Source organism: Mus pahari, chromosome 7, assembly GCF_900095145.1.
Source record: "Mus pahari chromosome 7, PAHARI_EIJ_v1.1, whole genome shotgun sequence".
NCBI lineage: Eukaryota > Metazoa > Chordata > Mammalia > Rodentia > Muridae > Mus > Mus pahari.
Genome location: NC_034596.1, coordinates 63328826 through 63339094, shown reverse-complemented (window position 1 = coordinate 63339094; position 10269 = coordinate 63328826). Strand labels below are relative to the sequence as shown.

Sequence of the window (10269 nt, the reverse complement as noted above, 5' to 3'; positions counted from 1 at the left end):
GTTCCTGAATAAAGTGCTGTTGAGAAGGATCTCAGGCATCAGGTTGTTCTTGCTGATCAAGGCCAGTCGTGACAGAGTACTGCTCAGCTATTAAAAACAATGAATTTATGAATTTCTTGGGCAAATGGATGTATCTGGAGGTTATCATCCTTAGTGAGGTAACCTAATCGGCCATCATTGGGAAGAGAGGCCCCTTGCTCTTGCAAACTTTATATGACCCAGCACAGGGGAATGCCAGGGTCAAGAAGTAGGAGTGGGTGGTAGGGGAGCAGGGGCAGGAGGAGGGTATGGGGAACTTTCGGGATAGCATTTGAAATGTAAAGAAAATAATAAAAATAAAAATATAAAAAAATAGTGAAAAAAATCAGGAACCATAGATACGAGTATCAGCAACAGAATTCAAGAGATNGAAGAGAGAATCTCAGGTGCAGAAGATTCCATAGAGAACATGGACACAACAATCAAAGAAAATACAAAATCCAAAAAGATCCTAGCTCCAAACATCCAGGAAATCAGGACACAATGAGAAGATCAAACCTAAGGATAATAGTTAAAAACGAAGATTTTCAACTTAAAGGGCCAGTAAATATCTTCAACAAAATTAAAGAATAAAACTTCCCTAACCTAAAGAAAGAGATGCCCATGAACATACAAGAAGCCTACAGAACTCCAAATAGACTGGACCAGAATAGAAATTCCTACTGACACATAATAATCGGAACAACAAATGCACTATATAAAGATAGAATATTAAAAGCAGTAAGAGAAAAAGGTAAAGTAACATATAAAGGCATACCTATTAGAATTACACCAGACTTCTCACCAGAGACTATGAAAGTCAGAAGGTCCTGGACAGTTGTTATACAGACCCCAAGAGGACACAAATGCCAGCCAAGGCTATTATACTATACCCACAGCAAAACTCTCAATTACCGTATATGGAAAAACCAATGTATTCCATGACAAAACCAAATTCACACAATATCTTTGCATGAATCCAGCCCTTCAAAGGATAATAAAGTGTAAACTCAAAAAACACAAGGAGGGAAATGACGCGCTAGAAAAAAAGCAAGAAAGTAATCCTTCAACAAACCTAAAAGATAGCTGCAAGAACAGAATCCCAACTCTAAGAGGAAGCAACAGTTACTTTTCCTTAATATCAATGGACTCAATTCCCCAATAAAAATACATAGACTAACAGACTGGCTACATAAACAGGACCCAACATTTTGTTACATACAGGAAACCCACCTCAGGGACAAAGACCCCACCTCAGTGTAAAAGACTGGAAAACAATTTTCCAAGCAAACAGTCCCTAGAAACAAGCTGGAGTAGCCATTCTAATATCAAATAAACTCGACTTCCAACCCAAAGTTATCAAAAAAGACAAGGAGGGGCACTTCATACTCAAAGGTAAAATTTACCAAGACGACCCCTCAATTCTGAATATTTATGCAAGGCTATTCACATTCATTAAAGAAATTTTAGTAAAGCTCAAAACACACATTGCACCTCATACAATAATAGTAGGAGATTTCAACACGCTAATCTCACCAATGTACAGATCCTGGAAACAGAAACTAAACAGAGACACATGAACAATAACAAAAGTTATGAAACAAATAGATTTAACAGATATCTAAACAACATTTTATCCTAAAACAAAAGGATATACATTCTTCTTAGCGCCTCATGGTACCTTCTCCAAAATTGACCATATAATTGGTCACAAACCTCAAGCCTCAATAAATACAAAAATATTTAAATTATCCCATGCATCCTTCCTATCAAGATCACCACGGACTAAGGCTGATTTTCAATAACAGCATAAATAATAGAAAGCCAACATTCACATGGAAGCTGAACAATATTCTACTCAATGATAACTTCATCAAGGAAGAAATAAAGAAGTTAAAGACTTTTTGGAGTTTAATGAAAAAGAAGCCACATCATATCCAAACTTATGGGGCATGAGGAAAGCATTCCTAAGAGGAAAACTCATAGCTCTCAGTACCTCCTAAAAGAAACTAGTGAGAGTATAAAGAAGCAGCTTGACAGAACATCTAAAGGTACACCTAGAACAAAAGGAAGCAAATTCACCCAAGAGGAGTAGATGGCAGGAAATAATAAAACTCAGGGCTGAAATCAACCAAGTGGAAACAAAAAGAACTACTCAAAGAATCAACCAAACCAGGAGCTGGTTCTTTGAGAAAAATCAGCAAGATAGATAAACCCTTAGCCAGACACACTAGAGGGCACAGGGACAGGATCCCAATTAACAAAATCAGAAATGAAAGGGAGACTTAACATCAGAACTTGAAAAGAACTTGAAGAATTCCAAAACACCATCAGATCCTACTACAAAAGCCTATACTCAACTAAACTGGAAAATCTGGATGAAATGGGACAATTTTCTAGACTGATACCAGGTACCAAAGTTATATCAGGATCAGATTAATGATCTAAACAGTCCCCATATCCCCTAAAGAATTAGAAGCAGTCATTAATAGTCTCCCAATGAAAAAAAAGGCCCAGTGAACGTAGCCGAACTGTGCCACACCTAAAAGATGGCGCTGACTTCTTGTGTATGAGTCAGCAAGACAAGGCTGTTTACCACCGGAAAGGTACCAGTGCGCATGTACTAACTATGTCACAGCCCACTCTCAGGGCATGCAAATTGAGCACCAAAGCTGAAGCTAATCAGGTACTGGCACGAGCTCCCTAAGTGTATATAAGCAGCACCTTACCCTACTTTGGGGTCCTCTCCATCATGTTAAGAAAGCTGTACAATAAACGCTTTCCTGCAGAAGAATCCTGTTGTCGGGCGTCATTCTTGCTGGCGAGGCGGTGCGCCCGACAGCCTAGGAACAGATGGGTTTAGTGCAGAGTTCTATCAGACCTTCAAAGAAGACCTAATTCCAACTGTCCTCAAACTATTCCACAAAATAGAAACAGAAGATACTCTACCCAATTCATTCTGTGAAGCCACAATTACTCCAATACCTAAACCACATAAAGACCCAAGAAAGAAAGAACTTCAGACCATTTACCCTTATGAATATCGATGCAAACATACTCAATAAAATCCTCGCAGACTGAATCCAAGAACACATCAAAACAAACATCTATCATGATCAAGTAGGCTTCATCCCAGAGATGCAGGGATGGTTAAATATACAGAAATCCAAAGTAATCCTCTATATAAACTGAAAAGCCAAAAACATAATCATCTTGTTAGATGCTGAGAAAGCATTTGACAAAATCCAACACCCAATCATGCTAAATTCTTAGAAACATCAGGAATTCAAGGTCCATATCTAAGCATAATAAAAATAATATACAGCAAACCAGTTGCCAACATCAAACTAAATGGAGAGAAACTCGAAGCAATCCCTCTAAAATCAGGGACTAGACAATGCTCCCCACTTTCTCCCTACCTAATTCAGTATAGTACTTGAAGTCCTAGCCATAGCAATTCAACAAAAGGAGATCAAGGTGATACAAATTGTAAAGGAAGAAGTCAAAATATCACTCTTTACAGATGCTATGATAGTATATATCAGTGACCATAAAAAGTCCACCAGAGAACTCCTAAACCTGATAAACAGCTTCAGTGCAGTAGCTGGATATAAAATTAACTCAAACAATCTTTCTCTACACAAAGGATTAACAGGCTGAGAAAGAAATTAGGGAAATACCACCTTTCACAATAGTCACAAATAATATAAAATACCTTGGTGTGACTCTAAGGAAGTTAAGATCTGTATGAGAAGAACTTCAACTCTCTGAAGAAAGAAATCAAAGGTTCTCAGAAGATGGAAAGATCTCCTATGCTCATGGATTAGCAAGATTAACATAGTAAAAATGGCTATCCTACCAAAAGCAATCTACAGATTCAGTTGGAATCAAACTTCCAACTCAATTCTTCACCGAGTTAGAAATGGCAATTTGTACATTCATCTGGAATAACAAAATCCTAGGATAGCAAAAACTATTCTCAATAAAAGAACCTCTGGTGGAATCACCATGCCTGACCTCAAGATATACTACAGAACAATTGAGATAAAAATTGCATGGTACTGGTACAGTGACAGAGAGAACCATGGAATAGAATTGAAGACCCAGAAAAGAACCCACACACCTATCATCACTTAATCTTTGACAAAATAGCTAAAACCATCCAGTGGGTAAAAAGACAGCATTTTCAACAAATGGTGCTGGCTCAGCTGGTGGTTATCATGTAGAAAAATGTGAATTGATCCATTCTTATTTTCTTGTACAAAGCTCAAGTCTAAGTGGATCAAGGACCTCCACATAAAACCAGAGATACTGAAACTTAAAGAAAGTGGGGAAAAGCCTCAAACATATGGGCACAGGAGAAAAAATCCTGAACAGAAGAGCAATGGCTTGTGCTGTAAGATTGGGAATCAACAAATGGGACCTCAGAAAATTGCACAACTTCTCTAAGACAAAAAGACACTGTCAATAAGACAAAAAGGCCACCAACAGATTGGGAAAGGATCTTTACCAATCCTAAATCTGATAGGGAACTAATATCCAATATATACAAAAAACTCAAGAAGTGGAACTCCAGAAGATCAAATAACCCCATTTAAAAATGAGGTACAGAGCTAAACAAAGAATTCTCAACTGAGGAATACTGAATGGCTGAGAAGCACTTGAAAAAATGTTCAACATTATTAATCATTAGGGAAATGCAAATCTAAACAACCCTGAGATTCTACCTCGCACCAGTCAGAATGACTAAGATAAAAAAAAATCAGTTTGGCTGTTCCTCAGAAAATTGGACATAGTACTACTGGAAGATCCATCAATACCTCTCCTGGGCACATACCCAGAAGATGTTCCTACTGGTAATAAGGACACATGCTCCACTATGTTCATAGCAGCCTTATTTGTAATAGCCAGAAGCTGGAAANAACCNAGATGTCTCTCAACAGAGGAATGGATACAGAAAATATGGTACATTTACACAATGGAGTGCTACTCAGCTATTAAAAACAATGAATTTATGAAATTCTAGCAAATGGATTTATCTGAAGGATATTATCCTGAGTGAGGTAACCCAATCACAAAAGAACTCACTTGATATGCACTCACTGATAAGTGGATAGTAGCCCAGAATCGTAGAACTCTCAAGATACAATTTGCAAAACACATGAAGGAGGAGGAAGACCAAAGGGTGGATACTTCGGTCCTTTTTAGAATGGGGAACAAAGTATCCATGGAAAGAGTTACAGAGACAAAGTTTGGAGCTAGATGGAAGAAAGAACCATCCAGAGACTGCCCCACCCAGGAATCCATCCCATAAACAATCACCAACCCAGACACTATTGCATATTCCAGCAAGAATTTGCTCACAGGATCCCCATATAACTTTCTCTTGTGAGGCTATGCCAGTGCCTGGCAAATACAGAAGTGGATGCTCACAGTCATCTATTGGATGGAACACTGGGCCCCTAATGAAGGAGCTAGAGAAAGTACCCAAGGAACTAAAGGGGTCTGCAACACTATAGGAGGAACAAGAATATGAACTAACTAGTACCTTCCCTGCACACCCCCTCTCCCCTGCAAAGCTGTGTCTCTAATTGCATATGTAGCAGAGGATGGTCTAGATGGTCATCAATGGGAGGAAAGGCCCTTGGTCTTACAAAGAGTATATGCCCCACCACAGGGGAAATGTCAGGGCCAGGAAGTCAGAGTGGGTGGGTTGCAAGGGGCGGGGAGGGTATAGGGGACTTTAGGAGAGGAAACTAGGAAAGAGGATAGAATTTGAAATGTAAATAAAGGAAATTTCTAATAAAAAAAAAATAAAAGAAAAGGGAAGACTTTTGCTGGAAATCCCTACAGAGGTGCAGGCCATGAGCACAGTAGCCATCCTTTGGCAGATGTGCCAGAGGGCACCTCTCAGGACACCAATGGTGGCCCTCTACAACACTCTTTTGAAACCTAGAAGCTCAATGGAAAGGCTCTGAGCAAGGCCCTGAGCAGTCAGGCTGAGGAGCTGCCAGCCTCTCCTGGCCCCAGGGCATCGGGCTCCACTCTCAACAGTGCATCTTGTAACTGTCCCAGGACCCAGTCTGATGACAGTGAGGAGAGGAGCCTTGACACAATCTGTGCCAACCACAACAATGGACACTTGCACCCCAGACCCCTATACTCCAACAACGGACAGAACTCTGGGGAGCTGGAAGACAGTGGCCTGCTCTTCCCCAGGACACCAAGACACGGACCAGGATAGCCCATCCCTGACAGGGACATTTCTACGCAAAGATTGTTGTGGGTCAGAAATGGCCTGTGAGACCCCAAGTGCTGGAATGAGAGAGGACCCCATTGACCCCTCATCCCTGGACAGCAGCAAGGTCATTCATGGCCAAAGTGGCCTCAAAAGGCACCCAATTGAATTGGAAAACACAGATTCAGCAAATTCCTCATCAGAGGAGAAATTAAAAACATGAGTTTATAATGAGTTATAGTGGCAAGCAGAATGTGGTACTGTATTCTAGTCCAGTGTCAATACATCCGTCAGGAACAGGGGCTGGTACCTTCCTTCAGGTGTGGTGTTGTCAGATGCTGTGGGTTCCACCTGAACTTTGCAGCATAGTAACGTCTGTTAGGAGACAGGGAGTATGGAGAGACAAATCTCTGGTGTGTGTCCTGGCTCCCAGAAGACATTCTGTTCTGTTGCATTAGGTAAAAATGGAGAGAAAAAAAAAAAAATCAAATTTCCAGTGTGTAGTGGCCGTTGTAGTCCTGGAGTTGTCAGTGAAGGATTGTGCAAGACAGGAAGACCTAAGGATGCTCAGATGTCCTGGTGCAGATGTTAAAAGAGGAAGATAGAACAGTGGAACTCTGGATGCAGAGGTGCTAGACAGCTGGAGCTTGGCTGGAACTGGCATAGGCAGGGCTTAGCACAAGACAGCTGTGGCCTTACCTAGAGTTCCTTTCTGAGGAGGACTTGTCCTGTTGGAATGGAGCCAAGAGAAGACCACCTGTGGAGGCTGAAGATTGGATGTCTTGGTGCTGGGAGCCAGGGTTCTTAAAAAGGAAGGCAGTTGTTAAGTGTGCCCTTCCCCCATCCTTGAGCAGTCTAAGTCAGATTTTGTTTGCCATAGCTGGCTAGCCCATCTAGGGTAGAGTCTTCCCACCTAGGTAAAGTCTATTGTCCTGCCACATCTGCCACTTCAAGCAAGAAGTCACTACCTGCTGAGCAGCTGAGCTTGTCTTCCTGACAAGATCCTGGCAAAGAGGGGGATAGGTTCCCCCCTTTATATTCGGTCTTAAGAATTAAACATCGAGCCTTGTTCAGAAAAACTTTGTCTTGGCTACAGGTAGGAACCAGGGCAATATGTGCCATCTTTCTGAGCTTCGCAGAAGGGAGATGTGGTGTGGCTGGAGTATGGAAGCACGGTTTGGGAAGGAGAGGCACCCGAGTAGGGTGGGGGTGGAGATGGTCAGCAGCTGGACTCTTCCTGGGGAGTGGGACAGTGACTCTGTAACCAACATTAGAATTACTTTAGATATGTAATCAAGAGGTTTCTATGATTTATCATTTTGACTAGTCACAGATAATTGTCAATTCTGGTTTTATAAGCCCAAATCATTTTACGTTTGCTTTTTCAAAATCATTAAATTGGAATGTTTTAATCATTTATATACAAAAAGAAAGCTATTTGTCTCTCTTCCCCTTCATCAGCTTACCTGGTTCTTCTATTCAGTTTTACTTTAACAGATAGACTCACAATATCTTCCTGGAGGAAAAAGAAAGCAAAATTAGCTGTGAATAATTAGTTTCCGTTGCCAAATGTGATCTCTCATTGTTAAAAGCTATCTCATTTGGGTATTCAAAAACATTCAAAAGTCAGAGGTCATTGAGTTTGTGACAGTAGATGCCAAGAAAGGTCATCCTTTGCGGGATGCTTTCCATCCTGGAGACTTCCAGCACCATAGGTTTGGGTTGTCAGGAGATGAGCCCTAAAATAACCACCAGAGCAAGACAGAAATGGAGGCTTCTTTTAGCTCATTCCACACTTACTTCCAGAGGTCTTGTGTATTGAAAGCCTGGCCAGAATTACTTCAAAGGCCCTTTTGCCTAAACCATTGTAGAAGCCAGGCCTCCCATGTTGAAGTCATATTTGATCCCCAAATTCTTCTGTGATGGGCGTTTTTCCCAGCAGGAGAGGAAACTGATCAGTTTTTGTTCCTGCATCCCCTCTAAGACCCTTGAAACCATGGACAAAAGACAGGGACAGCTCTATTGCTTTATAACTTGCCTACTAGGCACAATTACTAGGCAAAGGTAACTCCCACCTGGAAAGGTGTGCCTTATCAATTTATTATTATCTAGTTTCTCCTCCTGCCCTAAACTTAGTGGCTTGCTCCACCAGCCTCTGCAAAACATCTTTGGCCACCTGCCCAAGGCTGCAGGCCCTAGCTCTTCCCAAGGCCTTACATGACTATTGTGTCCTTCCTCCAAAGAGAGACAGACAAACTGAGACAGTTGGAGACAGATGGAAAGAAGATGGAGGAAGAACCATATCCACCAGATCCATCTCCTCTCCACAGACCCATCTCCTCTCCTTCTCTCCATCTCTCTGTCCCTGCTCTAAAACTCTCTGCTCCACCTTCTTTTTCCACTGCCCAATCACAGGCTCTAGCCTTATCTGACTAATTCACACCTTGATTTGGTTCCCAATGGCAAGAGGTTACCTCCTTATGACTTAGACTGACAATCCTTTGATCAATGTTTGTCCTTTCCTGCGACGCGCTACCGTCTCACCAGCAAGAACGACGCGACACATCAGGATCCTTCTGCAGGCAATGCATAAGCTACTCAAAAGCGGAGACCCCGAGGTGGAAAACCATCTCCCTTATATAGGAAATGTTCTCCGCCTAGGACGTGTAGCTCCCTGGTTGGCTGCTCACTATCGGCCCAGATGACGCCACGGGACAGGCAGGGCACAAGGGATGGAAATTTACCCGGCACATGCGCAGACCGCTTGTTTACCAGTTAGAACACCGGATGCAAGCACCAGCTTGCCATGGTGATTGTGAGGACGGCTCCCCACACTTTCCATAGAGGTTGCAAGAGCCTAGAAGCCTTTGTAGCTCACAGTAACCAGAACCTGCTTGTTCGAATCTATGATTCTCTAGAAGCAATGTACCTGTTATTTTGAACTCTGTATCCTTTAGCCTTACAATATTTTTTGGGTAAAGACCAAATTGACCACAATTAAAGTATCAAGCACTGGCCTAGCATTTTGCTGCATACGGGAAATGCACCTCAGTGGCAAAGATAGACATTACCTCAGAGTAAAGGCTGGAAAATAATTTTCCAAACAAATGGCCCAAAGAAACAAGCTGGAGTAGTCATTCTAATATCAAATAAAATAGACTTCCAACCCAAAGTTATCAAAAAAGATAAGGAAGGATGCTTCATACCGGTCAAAGAAAAAAATTACCAAGATGAACTCTCAATTCTGAACATCTATGCTCCAAATGCAAGGGCACCCACATTCATAAAAGACTTTACTAAAGCTCGAAGCACTTATTGAACCCCAACCAATTATAGTAGGAAAATTCAACACCCCACTCTCATCAATGGACAAATCATGGAAACAAACTAAACAGAGACACAGTGAAACTAGCAAAAGTTATGAACCAAATGGAACAGATATTTATAGAACATTTCATCCTAAAGCAAAAGAATATACCTTCTTCTTAGCACTGAAAGACTCCCGAAGGGAGGCCCTCACTCAAGTCTCGGGATGGCTGCGGACCCCCAAGGACTCAGAGACTAAGCTTAATGCAATTACATGAGGCTTTATTTGGGAGAAACCAGAGCTCTGGGGACGACTCGTATCTCACACAGGGGTAGAGGAGTCAGCCTACGAAAGAAAAAAAGGACCTCTTTTTATGGGCCCTCATGGGGAAGAAAGGAGGAGCGAGTAGGGGATTTCCAAATCACCTGTCCGTGCACAGGCAAAGAGGTGATGCAATACTATTGGCTAACAGCTAACACATGAGGCAGCTCTGGATTGGTCCCATCTAAAGTTGCTGGGTAAAATTTTCCGATTTCAGCCCAGCATCCAGACCACAAATACTTAGTAGTAACTGTTGGCAAATGCATGGGTTCAAGGAACAGTCAGAACATGGGCAAATACGTGGGTTCAAGGAACAGTAAGACTATTATGTCCAGATATTTTCTGAATCAATGGGGCAAGTTAAACTTTACTTTCTGCCAACAGT

The 10269-nt window shown here is 41.7% G+C and overlaps 1 pseudogene; it reads left to right on the top strand.

The window, feature by feature from the left end:
- LOC110324042 overlaps window positions 1–6479 on the top strand; it is a 60352-nt pseudogene extending 53873 nt beyond the window's left edge.
- The last annotated feature ends 3790 nt before the right edge of the window (window positions 6480–10269 follow it).